This window comes from Gossypium arboreum, chromosome 3 (assembly GCF_025698485.1).
Source record: "Gossypium arboreum isolate Shixiya-1 chromosome 3, ASM2569848v2, whole genome shotgun sequence".
Taxonomy (NCBI): domain Eukaryota; kingdom Viridiplantae; phylum Streptophyta; class Magnoliopsida; order Malvales; family Malvaceae; genus Gossypium; species Gossypium arboreum.
The window spans coordinates 26,417,083-26,436,768 of NC_069072.1; positions in this window are offsets into that span (position 1 = coordinate 26,417,083).

Below are 19,686 nucleotides of genomic sequence, written 5' to 3' on the forward strand. Positions count from 1 at the left end.
CCGAAGGCATTTGTGCGAGTTACTAATTCCGGGCTAAGTCCCGAAGGCATTTGTGCGAGTTACTATATCTGGGCTAAGTCCCGAAGGCATTTGTGCGAACTACTATATCCGGGCTAAGTCCCGAAGGCATTTGAGCGAGTAGCTATATCCGGTTAAATCCCGAAGGTACTTGGTTTGGGAATGAGCGATCTTGCTGTAATAATTTCAATTAATATGCTCGTAAAATCACAAGATGAGGTATGTTTCGTATATGCATTGGATTAGTTGATTCCTTTTAAATAGTATTCGCTCAGTCGATTAATGAGCTTCTGGCTTTTGGTTAAGTTGATCTCTTACGTATGAGTATAAGGGTTGGTAATGTGAAGTAGGTATGATTTTGAGAATGTGTGTATATGAAATTATCTGTTTAGTCATATGAATGCTATACTTCAATTGTGCCTAATTTCATTGCTCAAAACTTACTAAGCATTAAATGCTTATTCCGTTTCTTTGATTCTCTGTTTTATAGATTTTGGTTCGTTAGCTATCGGACTCGGGATTGTCAAAGTCGAAGTCGTCCACACTATCAAAGCCCTTGTGGTACTCTTTTAGTTGAACTCTGCTAATGGCATGTATAGGACTGCCCTTGTGTTATTAGTCAAGTACTTTGGTGTTGTATATATTTGGATAGCCATGCGAAAATGGCTTATATATTTTGAGCATAGTGTTATAATCATTTTGTATGTATATGGTTATTGAGAGGTGTGGATATGCTTGGCAATGATTGGCCATTGGAATGGTTAATCATGATCATATTTTGTGCTATACATGCTAAAGGGCTAGTTGAATCATGGAAACTATGAAATAGGTAAAGTCTACCTTAAAGGCAGATGCTGACAGCAGTAGTGATGTAAATTTGAAAAATCACTAAAAATAGTAGGAATGGAATTAAATAGTGAATAAATGATGTAATCCAACTTTGATGAATCTAATTTCATATGGAAGAATCGAAACGATCATATGTGTCGTATTTTAAGAGATATTTAAGTTTTCGTGGAACAGGGACAGAGCGATTTCTGGATCCCCTGATCTGACTTTGGAAATTCACTATAAATTAAAAAGAGATAATTATAAGTCATTCTATATATTTCTAGATTCCTTTTTGAGTCTAGTTTCCTTAGAAATAAACGGCATAAGTATTGAAGCCCTGTACAGGGAGATATATAAGTTGTAATGCGTAAAGGTCAGAGCAGTCGAACCCTGAAACAGGGGAGACTTTAACTAATAAACTGTACTAATTGGCCTGATTAAAAATTCTAGAAAAAAATTTTTAGATGGATATATGAGTCTAGTTTCAGGGAAAATTTACGGAATCAGTTTTTGAGCTTCGGAACTCGAGATATGATTTTTAAATTGACTGTGATGCAGTTAGCCAGTTTGTCTGGAAAAAAAAATAAACTGTGTAAGTCAATGAAAAAAGTCCGTAAATACCTTGTGTTCGACTCCGGCAACGGTCTCGGGTACGGGGTGTTACAATTTTATTGGTATCAGAGCCACGATTTAGTCGATTCTAGGACTACCGTAATACATTTTGGTCTAGCTATACATGCCATTTTGCGATTATTTGATAGTGTGGTGATTTCTGACATTTGAAAATGTGTTTATTTATAGTAATCGATCCCGATCCCAACCGAGCGGTAGCTGATGATCTTGAGAGTGTAGCACCTGCCCCCGTGCAAGGGACAGCGCCGGCGGACTCTCAACCTATTGCTAGTAATCCGAACAATGACGCTAGACAAGCTTTTTATAACGTGATGAATGATTGGTTCAACCAATACATTCGAACTAATACGGCTGTTCCACAACCCCCATTCCCGACTAATACAACCCTCGCACCTGCAATGCCTCCGGTCACTGACCAAATAAGGTCTAATAAGCCCCCAGTTGACAGAATCCGAAAACACGGGGCTACTGAATTTAAAGCTACAGACAGCGATGACGCCGAGCAAGCTGAATTTTGGATGGATAACACTATTCGGGTACTTGATGAACTATCTTGCACACCCGATGAATGCTTAAAGTGTACTATCTCCATGCTACGTGATTCTGCCTACTATTGGTGGAATACGTTGATTTGTTGTGCCAGAGAGCAAGTAACTTGGGAGTTTTTCCAAACCGAGTTTGAAAGAAGTATATCGATCGAGATTCATTGACCAAAAACGGAAGGAATTTCTTGAACTTAAACAAGGTTCCATGTCGATTCATCGACTATGAACGAAAAATTGTGAGGCTTAGCCAGACGCACGAGAATGCATTTCTTGAAGTCGTGATGTGTAAACGTTTCAAGATGGACTAAATGATGATATAAAGTCGTATGTTGGCATTTTAGAAATCCAAGAATTTGTGGTACTTGTCGAGCGAGCTTGCAAAGCCGAGGAGCTCAGTAAGGAGAAAAGGAAAGCTGATATGGGAACAAAGGAGTTTCGTAAGAGATCTTTGGGAAAGCCCTTCCAACAGTCATCGAAGAAATTTAGAGATGACTTAGGCCGGTCTAGAGACACTTCAGGTTTTTCTAGACGAGATCGTGGATCGACCCACGTGAGTACACGAGTCACTTGATCGCCGGTGTTGGAAACGATCGTCGAGACGTAACGGAGTGCCAGTATTGTGGTAAATGGCATTCGGGGAGTTGTAGATTCCATGACCACTCCTGTTATAAATGCGGATCAGCTGACCATTTTATCAAGGATTGCCCGAGACTGTCTGAACAAAATGTAAATCAGAGTGGGAAACCAGGTGCTACTACTGCTCGGGGTAGATCGTCTAGAAACACGGGCAATGCTAGTGGCGGTCAGAGAGGATCTAGAGATGCTACAACTAGATCTGAGGCTCGTGCGCCTGCTAGAGCTTATGCTATACGTGCACGCGAGGATGCTTCTTCGCCTGATGTTATTACCGGTACTTTCACTCTCTTTGATACTAATGTGATTGCTTTGATTGACCCTGGTTCTACTCATTCTTATATATATGAAACCTTAGCAACCAGTAAGACTTTACCTGTTGAGTCTACTGAGTTCGTAATTCGGGTGTCAAATCCCTTGGGTCGTTATGTGCTTGTCGACAAAGTGTGTAAGAAATGTCCCTTAGAAATCAGAGGTTCCTGCTTTCTGGCCAATTTGATGCTTTTACCGTTTGATGAATTTGATGTTATCCTCGGTATGGATTGGCTAACCGTTCACAATGCAGTTGTAAAATTGCAAAAGAAAAACTATCGATTTGAGGTGTGCAAATAATGAGATGATTCGAGTTGAGTCTACTGACTTGAATGGGTCGCCAGCTGTAATATCATCGATGTTGGCTCAGAAATATGTAAGAAAGGGGTGCGAAGCATACCTTGCGTATGTACTTGATGACAAATAGTTAGAAAAGAAGCCTGAATCTGTACTGGTGGTTTGTGAATATCTGGATGTTTTTCCCGAAGAATTACCGGGTTTACCACCTGTTCGGGAGGTAGAGTTTGGTATTGAGCTTGTACCTGGGACTACACCGATTTCGATAGCTCCGTATCGTATGGCACCAACAGAATTAAAGGACATTGAGTATCAGGTGGGAGATAAAGTGTTTCTTAAAGTTTCACCTTGGAAAAAGATACTCAGATTTGGGCGTAAGGGCAAATTGAGTCCGAGGTTCGTCAGGCCATATGAAATATCCAAACGAGTCGGTCCAGTTGCGTATAGATTGATTTTTCCCCTTGAACTTGAAAAGATTCACGACGTCTTTCATGTTTCGATGCTTCGACGTTATAGATCTGATCCATCGCACATAATTAATCCATCAGAGGTTGAAATTCAACCCGATATGAGTTATGAAGAAGAACCGATTCGTATCCTGGCTCGTGAAGTGAAAGAGTTACGAAACAAAAAGGTTCCTTTAGTAAAAGTGTTGTGGCTCAAACACGGGATGGAAGAAGCTACTTGGGAGACCGAGAACTCTATGAAAGAACGATACCCAAACCTATTTACCGGTAAGATTTTTGGGGACGAAAATTTCTTAAGTGGGGGAGAGTTGTGACAGCCCTAAATTGACCCTAGTCAGAAAGTGGTTTTGGGACCACAAGACCGAGCCATAAAAATAATTAACCATTATATTTGATGCTTATTATATGTATATAGGCATGTGTGAAAATTTCATGTTTGAATTTTGTTAATTGTAAGTGAATTTTGCTAAATAGGACTTGTGTGAGAAAATTTAGAAATGTGCTAGGCAAATGTTAAAGTGGCCTATTGATGCATGCTAGAAAATGTTGTCCTTGCATGTCAAAATACCCAAAACTTGGGATGGTGGCGGCCATGCTATGGGTAAAAGGTATTATAAACATGCTATGTTAGTGTTTCATGGGAGGAATGATAAAATAAGGAGCATGGTAATAAAATAATGAAAAGGAAAATGATGAAGAAAAAGTTCTCATGTTGTTCAACTTGGCGAATAGAAGAAAGAAAAAGAAGGAAAGAGCTTGGAGAAAATCGGCTATGGTGGTTCACTAGACTAAGGTATGTTGATGTTGTTCCATGAGATTCATGCATATTTTAGTTGTTAGCTTGAGTTCTACCTAGCCCATGGTTTAAATCTTTGCTATGAGATGGAGATGATATTCGGCCATGGGTGTTGTCTTCTTGGTTGGTGTTTGATGTTGTGGTGATGAGGCATGAAGATGAGTTAAGTTTCGGCTAAGGTGGACTTGTGTTGATGTCATTTGCATGCTAAGTGTGAAGCTTTGTAATGATACATGTGATGGTGATTGATGACTCTTGGATTTTCTTTTTAGCATTTTTGAGTTAGACATTAAGTTCTTTGTTTAACCCATGACCAAAATTGAAATGGTATGGTGTCTTGATGCATTCGGCCATGGTAGGAAGTAGATGAGAATTGGTAGTAAGGTGAAGTGCAAATGTTAGTATTTGATTACTAGTGTATATATGTGTATTAGCCGAGTTTTGAACTTGAAACAAAATGGTATGTAGTCAATACAAGTACCCATATTTGTAGGAAGTATTAAGCATATAATCGGCCTCAACATAGACATGCATATTCGGCCACATGAGGTAGATTGGTGTTGCATGTATTCGGTTAGAGGCAAGCATATTGATGCTTTTATCTTGGCTTAGATAATCGGCTAAAAGAGAGTGTGGGCTAATATGTTGAGTTGATTCATGATTTCATATATATGTGACTCTAATGTCTAATGTATATATGGGTTAAGTACCTTGAGTTTCTCTTTTTGATGTTCAAATGATTAAATCAATTTATTGTTAAATTAAGCTCAAGAGCAAAGGGGAACTAAATCCGATAAAGGGAAGGAAAAAGTGATCGAATAGCCGTCAAAATCGCTCGACAACATCCGAGGTAAGTTTTCTAGTAATGAAACTTAGTTTACGATTTGATTAAGTCATGACGTATAATCATAACAAATATACGATGATATAATGATTCTACTTGAATTATATGTTGAGTTAATTAGTCTATACGTATGATGGGTAGCCGTATGTGCATAGAGATCATGTCATAAAGCAAACCAAATCATGCTGTTTGTATGTGGCTATTGAGCCGAAAATGGGAATGCTTAATAGTTGACTTGTGTTTGAATTCTAGTTATGAAAATGAAATAAAGATGTGTCATGATATACTGATATGTGCATGAATATTCGGATGATAACAGGGCTAAGTCCCGAAGGCATTTGTGCTAGTGACTAATTCCGGGCTAAGTCCCGAAGGCATTTGTGCTAGTGACTAATTCCGGGCTAAGTGCCGAAGGCATTTGTGCGAGTTACTAATTCCAGGCTAAGTCTAGAAGGCATTTGTGCGAGTTACTATATCCGGGCTAAGTCCCGAAGGCATTTGTGCGAACTACTATATCCAGGCTAAGTCCCAAAGACATTTGAGCGAGTACCTATATCCGGTTAAATCCCAAAGGTACTTGGTTTGGGAATGAGCGATCTTGCTGTAATAATTTCAATTAATATGCTCGTAAAATCCCACGATGAGGTATGTTTCGTATATGCATTGGATTAGTTGATTCCTTTTAAATAGTATTCGCTCAGTCGATTAATGAGCTTCCGGCTTTTGGTTAAGTTGATCTCTTATGTATGAGTATAAGGGTTGGTAATGTGAAGTAGGTATGATTTTGAGAATGTGTGTATATGAAATTATCCGTTTAGTCATATGAATGCTATACTTCAATTGTGCCTAATTTCATTGCTCAAAACTTACTAAGCATTAAATGCTTATTCCGTTTCTTTGATTCTCTGTTTTATAGATTTTGGTTCGTCAGCTATCGGACTCGGGATTGTCAAAGTCGAAGTCGTCCACACTATCAAAGCCCTTGTGGTACTCTTTTAGTTGAACTCTGCTAATGGCATGTATAGGACGCCTTGTGTTATTAGTCAAGTACTTTGGTGTTGTATATATTTGGATAGCCATGCGAAAATGGCTTATATATTTTGAGCATAGTGTTATAATCATTTTGTATGTATATGGTTATTGAGAGGTGTGGATATGCTTGGCAATGATTGGCCATTGGAATGGTTAATCATGATCATATTTTGTGCTATACATGCTAAAGGGCTAGTTGAATCATGGAAACTATGAAATAGGTAAAGTCTACCTTAAAGGCAGATGCTGACAGCAGCAGTGATGTAAATTTGAAAAATCACTAAAAATAGTAGGAATGGAATTAAATAGTGAATAAATGATTTAATCGAACCTTGATGAATCTACTTTCATATGGAAGAATCGAAACGATCATATGAGTCGTATTTTAAGAGATATTTAAGTTTTCGTGGAACAGGGCCAGAGCGATTTCTGGATCCCCTGATCTGACTTTGGAAATTCACTATAAATTAACCAGAGATAATTAGAAGTCATTCCATATATGTATAGATTCCTTTTTGAGTCTAGTTTCCTTAGAAACAAATGGCATAAGTATTGAAGTCATGTACAGGAAGAGATATAAGTCGTAATGCATGAAGGTCAGAGCAGTCGAACCCTGAAACATGGGAGACTTTAACTAATAAACTGTACTAATTGGCCCGATTAAAAATTCTAGAAAAAAATTTGTAGATGGATATATGAGTCTAGTTTCAGGGAATATTTACGGAATCTGTTTCCAAGCTTCGGAACTCGAGATATGATTTTTAAAGTGACTGTGATGTAGTTAGCCAGTTTGTCTGGAAAAAAAAATAAACTGTGTAAGTCAATGAAATAAGTCCGTAAATACCTCGTGTTCGACTCCGGCAACGGTCTCGGGTACGGGGTGTTACATACATTCTATGAATTTTGAATAACTTTAATCATCACAATTACTAATTAATTTAGTCAAGCATGCAATAGCATATGAAGGCCAAACAAATATGAATAAATATATCACTATATAAACTTTCATCTCACATATTATCACATATACATATATCACGAATTCTTATTCATACCTTTCCGAGTTTAACACATCATAGCTACACTTTATTCAAATACTTCAATATTACTATCAAATGGTCAGATGTAGCTCGGTTGGAGAATACTTCATTTTAAACAAAATGGTCCTCGTTAGTGTCGAGAAACATCACACTATCACATATTTGTGGCATGTATAACTAAACTCTCACACTTGCTATGTTAGTCTGAGAATTGACTAAACCATAACTCTGATACCACTAAATTAACACCCCTTACCCATACCCGAGGCCGGGATAAGGTACGAGGCGTTACCAGACAAACATACAAACATTAAACTAAAATACAGGCCATAAAATTTCATTCATATTTCAAAACGTTCATTTACTTACACATAGTCCCTTATTTGAGTCAACGGAGCCCAAAACATACTTTAGAAAGGGTTCGGGACTAAACCGAGAACTTACGAAAATCTTGGAAATTTCATACTTTAAGGCTCTACACGTCCGTGTCCCAAAGACGTATTCCATACACGGCTAAGACACATGGTCGTGTCTCTACCTGTGTAGAATATACCTAGGCTATTTTCCAAGCTTTGGTCAACCTTAATCTCTTTCACACTTATACAAAATCAAAAGCATATAACATGGTATTCATTTAATGATTAAACATTCTCAATTAAACCACAAACATAGCATTTGTATGTCATCATACATGTGTCTCTCATACTTATTTTACTTTGTCTATTATAGTACCACTTATACATTTATACCAATATTATCATCTTACCAGGTATCTTTAGCTTAATCATCAAGCATTCATATTTAAAGCTAGATCATATCTTTATAAAATACCACAATTTAGATGCGCAGAATAACATGTTTACCTGAAACATTTCAATTCACCTCCATACCCAACAAGCATTACATTGAGACTAGTCATATATATATATATATACATGGCATGATACATATTATTCTCTTTCTGTTTTCTTATAAACACATCATTTATTTCATTATATCAATATTTCATATACCATAGCTTCCATGTATTCCACATATATTTATTTTCCTCCTCCTCCACTCCATTCCACATCCTTAATGTATATAGCATTCTTGTAAGTACGATTTCAAAATTTACTAATAAATGCTCACATCAAACTATCCACACGAGTCATAGTTACTTACTTAATTATAATTCGAGCTAAAGAGCTTCAAATTAAGATCCGTAAATTTTCCCTAAAACTAGACTCACATATATTTCCACCATAAAATTTTCATAATTTTTGATTCAGCCAATTAGTACAGTTTATTCATTAAAATTTCCCCTATTTCACTTTCTGATAGTTCTGACCTCTCTTCACTAAAAATTAATTATCTCACAGTACAGAACTCGGATAATGTTTTTGTTTATTCAGCTTGAAAGTAGACTTATTAGGGATTTTAAAAATATCAGTTTGAGCCTCTAATTATTTTTATCCAATTTTTTGTAATTTTCCAAAGTCAGAACCGGGGATCACGTAATCATTCTAAACCAGTCTCAAAAAACATTAATATCTCAAAATATAGAACTCCTTTGCTTGCTCTGTTTCTTTTATATAAAAATAGACTTATTAAGATTTAATTTGATATCTCATTCAGTCTCTGATTCAATTTCTACTATTTTTTGGTGATTTTTCAAAATCACGTCACTGTTACTGTCCAAAACAGTTTTATTGCTAATTCACTCTTTCACACTTTCTTTGTATTAAGCTCATTTTAACATACATATCACAAATCATTTTCACCACATTTCATACATCACAAGTATAGGCCCATGATCACAAGATCACCATAAAATCATCCTCATGTATAACTTACTTGTTTATAATCTTACCACATCCTGGTCACTTAATGAACACATCATTCACATAACCAAGTTCCTGCACTTATTCATCACAACACTCACAAAGCAATACATAGAGAGTCTCCCGTTGAACACTTTGGAATATAATTTGGATACATGGAAAGCTTGCACATAAGTGCCACGTATGTAGCCAAACTATCTAGTACGCATAGTAGCCTGCACTTAGTACTACACACGTGATCAAAGTTATCGGGTACGCATAGTAGCCTGCACTTAGTACTACACATGCAACCTAGCTACATATATCCCGTAGCTCTCTTGTCTACATGGTGTACACATAGTATCACCCATGCGACCTAGCTACATCATAATGTCTTGTAGCTCTCTTGTACACATGATGTACACTTAGCACCATACATGTGACCTAGCTACATACTATCTGTATTATCCAATCTTTTCGAAGGTTCAACCGGGATTTCTCTATCTTTTCCAACAATTTCACCAATCAAGTAATTATCCACGAACATATTTCCAATATTATTATAAAATATCATAATACAAGTAATATTGATGTATTACTTACATATAAACTTACATCTCATTTAATATCAAGGCAATAACATTAAATTACACATTGCCTTATTAAAAATCTTATGAACTTACAATTTCCCATAATATCCATAATCATAGAAATCACATTTATGTATGATAATTCAATGCACTTCATGTACCATAGACATATTTTAAATCAATTCATAAACTTGGCACCATAATCATTTAATTTAACATAATTCAATTAATTCACTAAATTTAACTTTAAAATATAAATTACAGCATTATTGTTGTATTATTATCATACCAACTTACATACTTTCAATACCCCGGAAATCATAGTAAATATATCAATTTTACATTGAAACATGCATAAATTAATGCTTATTATAAATATGAACTTACCTCGATACTAAAACGGCCATTTAACCAACTTTCCCAATTTTTGATTTTTCTCTCATTCTAGGTTCAAATCTCGTTTTACGAGATCTAAAACATCATATTTTACTTATTTAATTAATATACTATTCAAAACAGTCCTTAACTCAAACTTTGGAAAATTTACAATTTTTCCCCTAAACTTTTGCATATTTACACTTTTTCCCCTAGGCTCAGGAATTAAATTCATCCCTTATTCTTATGTTTTATGACATGTTGATCACTTTTCTCTTGTATGGCAACATCAAATTCTCACTCTAACATATACTTATGACTATTAGGTATTTTTACCGATTAAGCCCTTTTACTCGTTTTCACTCAAAACCGAGTACCACAAGTTGTCTAACATAATTTAAAACCTCATATTATATCATAGAACATCAAAATAAGCACATTTCACCTATGGGTATTTTTCCAAATATGAACCCTAGCTTAAATTATTGCTAGAATAAGCTTAATCAAATTACCGGGATTCCAAAAACGTAAAGAACTTGAAAAACGGGGTTAGAACGGACTTACTATTGAGCTTGGAAAGCTTGAAAACCCTAGCCATGGCTTCCCCCATGCTAATTTCGGCCTCCATGAAAAAGATGAGTCAATTTTGGCTTTATTTTCCCTTTTTATTTCTTTTAATTACCAATTGACCAAAATGCTCTTCCTTACTAAACTTTCAAAAATTTCATCCATGTCCAATTTTTTTCCATCACTTAGAAATTGGTCAAATTGCTATTTAAGACCTCCTAATTAATATTTCAAAGCAATGTCATACTAGAAACTTCTAGAATGCAAGTTTTGCAACTTATTCAATTTAGTCCCTAACTTCAAATTGAGCACTTTATGCATAGAATTTCTTCACGAAATTTTCACACAATCATGCAATCATATCATAGACCTCAAATAATCATAAAATAATTATTTCTATCTCGAATTTTGTGGTCCTGAAACCTCTGTTCCAACTAGACCCAATTTTAGGCTATTACATTTTCGTTTTATGAGCCAAGGAGCAATTTCGTAATTTTGTGAAATTTTAGTGGTAAAATTTAAATTTCTCCATATCATGATTTTTGGACTGAATTGAATAGTGCGTGTATTAAATGAGCTAAATGTGCTATTATAGATCAAGAGGGACGAGGGATAGACATTGACCGAGGAAAAGGCAAGGTTGTGGATTAAATCACAAATTTGTCATATTTTGCATCGAGGTAAGTTGTGTGTAAGTAATTCAACAATTCCTTTATTATGCGTTTAATAATTGACATTCTATGATATATGTGTAATATCTCGAATTAGGGCCTAATCAGAACAGTGGTTTCGGGACCACAAATTTGACATAGTAAAATTTGTTTTTATTATATTTTTATGGTCTACAATTTCACGGGATGATTTTGTGAAAATTTTGTTTGAAAATTTTGACCTTTGGGCACTCAATTTGGTCAAAAGGACTAAATTCTAAAAAATGAAAAAGTTAAGTTCTACATGTTAGAGGTGTCAAATTGTTATGAAATTTTAAATTGGAGGCCTTTAAATGGTAATTAGACCATTGGATAATTAGTTTGACAAAAATGGACATAAAATGGGTGAAATAGAATATTTTTAAGTTAGGGACATTTTGGTAATTTAGTAATTAAAATCCAATTTTTGTCCATCTTCTACCCCATGGCTGAAACTTGCATGGAGAAGACATTTCTATGGTTTTTCAAGCTTCCAAGTTCGATTGTGAATCCGTTCTAGCCTCGTTTTTAATGATTTTTACGTTTTTGAAATCCTCGTAACAAGATCTACTCATTTCTACCCAAATTTTGAGCTAGGCTTTGTGTTTAAAAATTTACCCATGGATTAAATGCATGTTTTTTGATGTCTAATCGTAGAAAATGAATGCTCGGTGTGTAATAAACGACTTTTACTAAGTGATTTTCGGTGAAATTGTCAAAAAGGACCATTTTGCAAAAGTTACAAAATTTGTCATAAAAGTGTGATTTAGTGGAAATTAAGGGCTGCTATAGTTATGAAAATGATTTGGATAGGCTTAAAATGCAAGGAAATTGGATAAAAATCATTTTACGAGCCTTGGGGAAAAAGTGCAAATATGTGAAAGTTTAGGGGTCAAAATACAAATTTTTAAAAATATGATTTTTGGACCCATATGAATAATGTGACTAATTAGTAAGCTAAATGTGATATTATAGATCAAGGAAAATGAGATTCGGGCATAGATTGGAAATGAATGAGATTATTGATTAAATCGGAATATATAGCCGTGCTCGCATTCGAGGTAAGTTCGTATGTCAATAATAATGCAATAATATCATTGTTTATGCTTGAACTTAAATTGATATGTTAACATTATGTGGTGAATATTTATATAGTTGGTATGATGATTGTATTATGTGACAAATGCCTAAATGTTATTATGAACAATGCTATGATTATTTCATGAATATGAGAATGGTGAATTTGTAAGCATGGATGATATTACAGTTGTTATCCACGATGATACAAAAAAGTACGATGAAGATTCTATGTGCAATGAGAGAAAAAAACCCCGTTTGAATCTTAGGAATAGTTTAGGATGCAAGTGACATGTCACTAGGAAGTTAGAAATCTGAGCTCGTTGAGCGGTCTGAGTTCGTGATGTATGTCAGAATCCAAACTTGTTGAGTGGTCCAAGTTCATGATCTATGTGGCATTCGAGATCGTTGAGAGGTCCGAGTTCATAATGGATACGATACATGTAACATCCGAGCTCGTTGAGAGGTCTAAGTTCATTATGGATGTATACATGTTATGAGGTAGCTTTGGCTACGTATGTATATGTGGCACTTAGGTGCAAGTTTCCGCGTATCCAATAGTATTCTAGTGTTCAATAGGTAATGCAATGAATGTGATTAAAGTCTCGAGGAGGGCATGTTAAGGAGGTATGGTTATATGATACACTACGATGAGTACAGGTACGTATGCTAAACTTATGAATAATGCCTCGGTAAAGATCAATTTATGATGAGCAAGTATATATGTGTACATGATAAGTAAGCCAAAAGGGTTTGAATGATGAATAATCTTTATGGTTATGTTATTATGTCTTTGTGAAATTGAACATGAAATCCATGAAATGGTAAGTTCATGATTAGTTGAAAATGAACTTATGATAGTTACCATTATATTGCATTAAGACAGTGTTGAGGAATTAGCAGTTTTGTAACTTTGAAGATCCACCAAAATTTGTGGAAATTAATTTAGAGACTGAAAAGATATGAGATTAAATCTTATTGAATCTAGTTTCACATAGAAGAAACGGTGTAAGCAAAAGAGTTTCATATTATGATATATTTGAACTTTTGTGAGACAGAGTCAGAGTGATTTCTGGCTCCTCTGTCTCAAATTTGGAAAATCACTAAAAATTGTACAAAAATTATTATGGTCTAGGATTTATATGACTAAATCCTTAATTAGTATATTTTCAATAGAAATAAACAGGAACATTATCGAAATCCGTACTATGAGATAATCGATTTTTAGAAAAGAAAGGTCGAAGCTGTCAAGCAGCAGCATAGGGGTAAATTTAAAGAATAAACTATACTTATTGGATAGACTAAAAATTCTATAAATTTTATGGTAAAAAGATATATGAGTCTAGTTTCAAGGAAAATTTACGGATCTTAATTTTAAGTTTTGTAGCTCCAGATATAAATAATTTAGTAACTATGACTCGAGAAAACAACATGACCAAAAAATAAGTAAAAGTGTAATTATGATTATATTTCCATGGAATCATGTTTATAATTTGCTTATTATTTTCATATAGACTTACTAAGCTTTAAGATTACTCACTCCTTTCCATTTCTTTAGTGTTAACAGGTTAGCTCGGGGTTAGAGATCGTTGGAAGCAACCTCACACTATCAAGCTACCTCCTTTAGAGTATTGATGAATCTTAATGTCTTCAAGTGAGTTGCATGTATAGGGACTTAGTTTTATGATAGATGTAACACCCCTTACCCGTTACCGTCACCGGAACAGGATACAAGGTATTACCAGAACATAACACATACCATTAAACATAACCGAAATATAAATATGTCATCCAATTTGATAGTGCATCGTATAATATATGTCTTGAACAATATTAGCCAACTTTAATGGCTTGTACAAATTAGCTGGTCGAGTACTGTAACTAATATTTTAAACCTAGACAAATATGACACGTAACAAAATAATTAAGCCTACTATACATGCCATAATTCAAAACGTTTAGTTCAAATACCCTAAAGTATGATAGTGCGGGTAGATCTTCACGATCCTTAACTCTGAGCAAGCAAGAAGAACACTATAAGACAAAGAGAGAAACAAAGTAAGCTTATAGCTTAGTAAGTAAGTATGTAAATACTAATTAAAAAATCTAACATGTTTACACAACAATTCAAGTATATCTACTTTAACTTCACTATTCATTCCATTTTGATTAAGCTGTCTCTGCTGCGTCATATTCACTAAATAAATCATAACTTGAGTTACAAAACTCGAAATTCAAATCCATAAAATTTCCCTGAATCTAGACTCATAAAGCTTTTTGTTAATTTTTTTCTATAATTTTTGGTTCAGCCGATTAGTACAGTTTATTAGTTAAAGTTTCCCCTGCTACACAGCTCGACTAATCTGACCTCTGTTCACTACAAATTTAATTTCTCTCAGTACACAATTCAAACAACCCTGAAGTCTGTTTCATTTAAACCTAGTCTCAATAAGGAATTTAGGCATGTAAACTATATTTCTTAATTTGCTTTGTACAATTTTTAATGATTTTTCAAAGTTGGAACAGGGGATCACGTATTCATCCTGAGCAAGTCACATACAATTGTAAATATCTCAAAATATAGAATTCTTTTGCTTGCTATGTTTCTTTTATATGAAAGTAGACTCATTAAACTTTAATTTCACATCTCATTCAACCTCTAATTATATTCCTCCTATTTTTGGTGATTTTTCAAAATCACGTCACTGCTACCATCTAAAAATAGTTTTAATGCTAATTTCACTCTTTCACACATTCTTTATGCTAACCTCATTTTATCTTATATATGTATATACCACAAATCATTTTCACCACATTTCATTCACCATAAGTGTAGGTCCAAACCACAATATCACCACAAAACCATCCCGTTGAACAATTCGGATCAATCCTCGATATTTAATGGTTTGAAAGACACACCCCACCATCATACTTCGTTTAGTTCGGCTCTTTTGTACACATGGTGAACACTTAGTACCACTCATGCGACCTAACCGATTTGTCTCGTAGCTCTCTTGTCTACATGGTGTCCTTCACTTGGAATCACGCATGCGACCTAGCTACATTTATCTTTCACGTAGCTCTCTTGTCTACATGGTGTCCTTCACTTGGAATCACGCATGCGACCTAGCTACATTTATCTTTCACGTAGCTCTCTTGTCTACATGGGATACATCTCGTATCACACATGTGACCTAGCTACTACAGGTGTCTCGTAGCTTTCTTGTACACATGATGTGCACTCAGCATCATACATGTGACCTAGCTACGCTCCCTCTATTTCATTCGATCTCTCCGAATGTTCAACCGGGATCTCTCTCTATATTTATTTCCATTCTTCCAATAGTCGATTTATATTTTAACATCAGCTAGTATATTTATATAATAGGCTGAAATATAAGAATGTACATGAAATTATTGTAATATTTACATACAAACTTACCTTGGTGCAAAATGTGGAAATTTTGCAATTTAGTCCAAAACTTTTTCCTTCCCAGCTCGAGATTAATTCCACGTCTTTCTTGATCTATAATAACACATTTAGCTCATTTAATACTCATACTATTTATTTCAATCCAAAATCACATCATGGAAAAATTACATTTTTGCCCCTAACTTTTCAAAATTACAATTTTGCCCCTAGGCTCGGAATTTAATTTCAGCCCTTATTCTTATATTTTATAATATGCTGAACATTTTCTCTTCTACAACAACATCAAATTCTCACTCTATCATATAGTTATGAACAATAGGTATTTTTACCGATTATCTTGCTTTTACTCGTTTTCACTTAAAACCGAGTAGCACAAGTTATTTAACATAATTTAAAACATCATATTCTATCATAAAACATCAAAATACACAAATTTCACCTATGGGTATTTTTCCAAATGTGAACCCTAGGTTAAATTATTACTAGCATAACCTTAATCGAGCTTCCGGATTCCAAAAACGTAAAGAACATTAAAAGCGGGCTTGGAATCACTTACTATGGAGCTTGAAAATTGAAGAAACCCTAGCTATGGAGAGAGGAGAATTCGCAGCAACTAAGGAGGATGATGATCAATTTTGTGTTATTTTTCCCATTTTATTTCATTTAATATCCAAATGACCAAAATGCCCTCCTTACTAAACTTTCAAAAATTCCTTCCATGTCCTAATTTTGTCCATGAACTTAAAATTGGTCAAATTGCTATTTAAGACCTCCTAATTAATATTCCAAAACAATTTCATACTAAAACTTCGGGATGCAAATTTTGCAACTTATTCGATTTAGTCCCTACTTTCAATTTAAGCACTTTAGGCATAGAATTTCATCACGAAATTTTCACACAATCATGCAATCATATCATAAACCCCAAAATAATTATAAAACAATTATTTCTATCTCGGATTTGTGGTCACGAAACCACTATTCCGATTAGGCCCTAATTCGGGTTGTCACAATTCTCCCCCCCTTTTGAGATTTTCGTCCCCGAAAATCTTACCGGTAAAGAGGTTTGGGTCTGTTTTCTCATAGCTTCCTCGGGTTCCCACGTAGCCTCTTCTATCCCATGTCGTGCCACAATACTTTCACTAAAGCTATACTTTTATTTCTTAACTGTTTAACCTCTCGAGCCAAAATCTTTATTGGTTTCTCCTCATAGGTCATATCCGATCGAATCTCAATTTCATTGGGAAATCACATGTGAAGGATCGAACGATAACGTCATAACATTGATACATGAAACACGTTATGAATTCTTTCTAACTCTGCGGTAAGGCCAACCGATATGCCATCTGGTCCAATTCTCTCAAGAATCTCGACGGCCCAATAAAACGCGGACTCAACTTGCCTTTTCGACTAAATCTCGAATCTTTTTCCATGGTGACACCTTCAAGAACACTTTATCACCCACGAAATTCAATCTCTTTTCTTTTAAATCGCATATGACTTTTGTCGATCTGAAGCGACTTTCAAGCAATCCCGAATTACTTTTATTTTCTCTTGGTTTCTTTAACTAGATCAACTCCATGAATCTGTTTCTCACTAAGCTCGGTCCAATATAAAGGAGTTCGACACTTACGACCATACAAGGCTTCAGACGGTGCCATTTGTATACTTGATTGATAAGCTGTTATTGTAGGCAAACTCAATCAAAGATAGATATTTCTCCCAACTACCTCCAAATTCTAAAACACAACATCTAAGCATATCTTCGAGTACCGGATTACTCTTTCCGTTTGACCATCTGTTTGTGGATGAAATGCGGTACTAAAGTTCAATTTTGTACCCAAAGCTTCTTGTAACTTTTTCCAAAATCTCGAGGTAAATCTTGGATCTCTATCGATATTATAGACATAGGTACTCGTGCAACTTCACAATTTCAGCAATATATAATTCGCTAATTTATCAAGTGAGTAATCAGACGTCTTGGTATAAAGTGGGCTGACTTTGTTAATCTATCAACCACTACCCAAACAACATCCTTCTTTTAGGAGTTAAAGGCAAACCGGTTACAAAATCCATGGTAATCTTGTCCCATTTCCACTCGAGCACCATTACGGTTGAAGTAATCCTCAAGGCACTTGATGTTCAGCTTTTACTTGTTGATGATCAAACACTTGGTTACAAATTCGAAATGTCCTTTTCATACCGCCACCAATCTGACTTCTTTAAATCATTATACATTTTTGTGCTACCAGGATGAACGATAAACAGACCATTGTGCGCCTCATGTAATATTTTCGAATCAATTTATCGTTTTTCAAGACACATATCCTGTCTCGAAACATCAAGCAGTCATCTGGTCCAACTCGAAAATCGAGTCGTAACTCGATTAGCATTGAGTTCTCTTGATTCGCAACTCACTATCATTCTTTTGAGCATCACAAATCAACTGGAGAAATAACGGTTTAGCTCTCATCTCGCTAAGATTGACCCATCATCGACAATGCTAACCCGTGTTCATGGCTCTCAAAGTAAAAAGAAATTTTCGCTCAAGGCGCCAAGAACTACATTTGCTTTTCCGGATGATAATCAATCACTAAATCATAATCCTTTAATAATTCAAGCCATCTTATTGTCGCAGATTCAGATCCTTTTGATTCATCAAGTACTTCAAACATTTGTGATCAAAAAATTCGGCATTTTTCACCGTACAAATAATGTCGCCAAATCTTCAAGGCAAAAACAACAATGCCGCCCAAATCATGTGTAGGATAGTTCTTCTCATGCGGTTTTAACTGTCTCAAGCATAAGCTACCACTTTACCCTCTTGCATCAACACACATCCAAGGCACATCAATGATGCATCACTATAAATTACTGAACTCCTTTCCGACTCGGGCTGTACTAAAATTGGTGCTTCAATCAATCGTGCTTTCAATTTTTCAAAACTTTGTTGACATTTATCAGTCCATTCAAACTTAAAATTCTTTTGCAACAACTTAGTCATAGGAGAGGCAATCATCGAAAATCCTTCAACAAAACGTCTATAATACCCGCTAAGCCTAAAAAGCTTCTAACCTCGGATACATTCTTGGCGGTTTCAATCAACGATCGCAGAAATCTTGCTTGGATCCACCGAATACCATCACCGAGACTATATGCCCCAAAATCCGACTTCACGAAGCCGAACTCACTTTTACTAAACTTGGCAAACAGTTTCTTTTCTCTCAAGATCTCGCAATATAGTTCTCAAGTGTTCGGCATGTTCAAACTCATCTCGAGAATAAATTAAAATGTCATCTATAAACACTACTACAAACTTATCCAAATATGGCCTAAGATCCGATTCATTAAGTCCATAAATATAGTGGAGCATTTGTTGTCGAAAGGCATCACAAGAAACTCATAATGTCCATACCTTGTCCTAAAGGCGGTTTTCGCACATCGACTCCTTAACTCTCATGGTAGTAACCGGACCTCAAATCAATCTTTGAAAACTCTTGTGGCCCCTTTAACCGATCGAATAAATCATCAATCCTAAAGAACGGTACTTGTTCTTTATAGTCACCTTATTGTCGACGGTAATCAATGCAAAGTCTCATTGAACCATCCTTCTTCTTTACGAATAATACAGAGCACCCAGGAGAGAAACTCGGTCTCACAAATCCCTTGTCTGTTAACTCCTGAATCGAGCCTTCAATTCTTTTA